Source organism: Octopus bimaculoides, chromosome 10, assembly GCF_001194135.2.
Source record: "Octopus bimaculoides isolate UCB-OBI-ISO-001 chromosome 10, ASM119413v2, whole genome shotgun sequence".
In the NCBI taxonomy this organism is placed as follows: Eukaryota; Metazoa; Mollusca; class Cephalopoda; order Octopoda; family Octopodidae; genus Octopus; species Octopus bimaculoides.
The window spans coordinates 46,468,843-46,471,291 of NC_068990.1; the positions used below are offsets into that span (position 1 = coordinate 46,468,843).

Genomic DNA, 2,449 nt, shown 5'->3' on the forward strand with positions numbered 1-2,449 from the left:
ATCATACGAAGACACTATTAACATCAATAACCTAATAATTCCTACATTTTCTCATCTAAAATTCGAACTGGGGTACCTGATCGAGCAGTACATACTAAGTTGTTGCTAGAGAAGAAATATGGACAGCAGTCTTAGTGGGAGGGAGTGGTTTGTCGTTTACATTGACCCGGTTCTTGACTGGTACTTATTGAAAGGTGAAGTTGACCTCGGCAGTGTTTGGACTTAAAGCGTAAAGACCCAGAAGAAATAACTGTAAACATTTTGTCCCAGTGCGGTAACGATTCTGTCAGCTCGCCAGAGTAGAAACAATGGATCTTTTGGGTTTGACGGGCAACACTTGTTTTCTTAACGACCAAAAAGATCCGAAACAATTAGCAAACTTAAGTATGCATGCGACCTTTTGTCTTTTATTTGTTTCAATCATTGGACTGCGGCCATGCTGGAACACCGCCTTGAAAAATTTTAGTCGAAGAAATCGGCGTCAATACTTGTTTTAAAGTCTGGTACTTATTATGTCGATATATTTACGGGGACGTAAACAACTCAACACCGGTTGTCAAGGTACCTGAGTGGATACAAACACACAGATGCGCACACACACGCACGCACGCACACGCACGCTCACACACACACTAAGCGTTTTCGGTTGCCAATTTCACTTACAAAGCATTTGTCCGAAGTACCGCACAGTGGGACTGAACCCGAGACTACGTGGTTGCAAAGCAAACGTCTTAACTACACAACCATGACAACGCCTATGGCGGATTATTTAAAAGTTCCGATAAACGTGCATGTTAAAAACATTGAAGCTGTAAATTTTAAAATTACAAACCAGCGGGGATGTTCTATCGTCGTCGCTCGATATGCTAGAAATAGCAACCAAATCTCATTGGATAGTGTTGTCCTCGAAACACTAAGTATGAATAAATGATAGTCACGATTGGATTGCTTTGGATCACGGATCTGCAAAATAGCAACAACAATAACAATACATTTAGTGGGAAAGGGTAAACAGATAACGGGAACGAAATAAGAAAAATGTGGAAGAAAAGAAAACAAAGAAAGAGAAGAGAGAAAGAGAGAAAGAAAAAGAACTGCTGAAAGATAGAGAAATAGAAACAAAACAAAAAAATATATATGTAAATGGCTTCGTTGAACATGTAAACATTATCTCTGTTTATACTTTCAATCATTTTAGTCTCTGTATCTATCTGTCTGTCTCTTTTTATGCCTGTTTCTATAGCTATCTATCTCTTTCTTCTCTTTCGTTATTTTGTCTTATCTCTTTCAGTCAATAGTAACAGAAGCGTATAACTACTAGACAAGCCTTTGTTATATATTTTGTTTTTCTCAGCCGAGACAAGTTGGTTCTATGGTGTAATGGTGAGCACTCTGGACTCTGAATCCAGCGATCCGAGTTCGAGTCTCGGTAGAACCTTACTGACTTACTCTTTTATTATTAGGAACTTTTACAACATAGTTACATAAATTATGCTGCCTATTAAAAGAGTGACTTGTTTATATTATTAACAAGAGAAAACTTTTCTATTTTCATACGTTTTTAGAAAATAAAAAAAATTCTCTCTCCAACATTTTGTCTTTCAACTGTCGAGATCGATGAAATAGGGACCAGTCCACACAGTTCTAACGCCGATACCTCCTCCCCATTCACTCACCCCCACCCACCTCTTAGTCTCATATACATGTATATATATATATATGAACGACAGTTGAGATGAACTGAATGCCGTAGACAATGAATTCTTAATTCATTAAAATTTCTCTCGCGAGAAAGAGAAGGAAAACAATAACCTCGCGAAAAATGCGAGCAACTCTGAATGCGAAGGGGAGATAACTTCAAGAAATTAAAAATAATTTCATGGTTATATTCTCATATTTAGTAAAAAGCGAACAACGTTTATCTTAGCTTCGACGACGAGAAGGACTATGCAGTATTGTTAAGGTTAAAGTGATGCTAAAACGTACGTAAAGCTGTCCTCTACCTCCGATGAATTAAATCAGGAGTTCTCAATCACATTTTGTTTGTGGACGCCTTTGATTCCTATTTTACTCGGGTGACCCTCATAGCTATTCAGTATTTTAAAAAGATCCCATTATATTTGCTGTTGATGTGGGTGATATCTTCCACACTGTATTGCAGAGCCGGCGTTTTTCTTTGTTTTTATCACAATGTAATTTTGTGGTAGCTTTGCCTCTCTTGTTTATCAGGTATTTAGTAGCTATCTCACGTTCCTGGATAGCGAAGATATATACTTCTAGGTAGGATGTAATGGTCCAGGTTTATTCTCTCGTCCAGTATCAAGACCAAAACAAAACGATGGGAGATGGAGACGGATGCAGTAGATGACCAAAATGTTTTGCTTGCCTTATCTTGCTCTCTGCACTGTACAATGTGTTACTGCAGCTGCCTTCTTCTTTGTTTATCCAT

The 2,449-nt window shown here is 38.1% G+C and overlaps 1 non-coding gene across 1 annotated transcript; it reads left to right on the forward strand.

Annotated features, from left to right (window-relative positions):
* The first annotated feature begins 1,366 nt into the window (after window positions 1-1,366).
* Trnaq-cug (transfer RNA glutamine (anticodon CUG)) lies at window positions 1,367-1,438 on the forward strand. The gene has a single exon. It is a non-coding gene; the product is annotated as a tRNA-Gln (tRNA).
* Window positions 1,439-2,449: the final 1,011 nt, after the last annotated feature.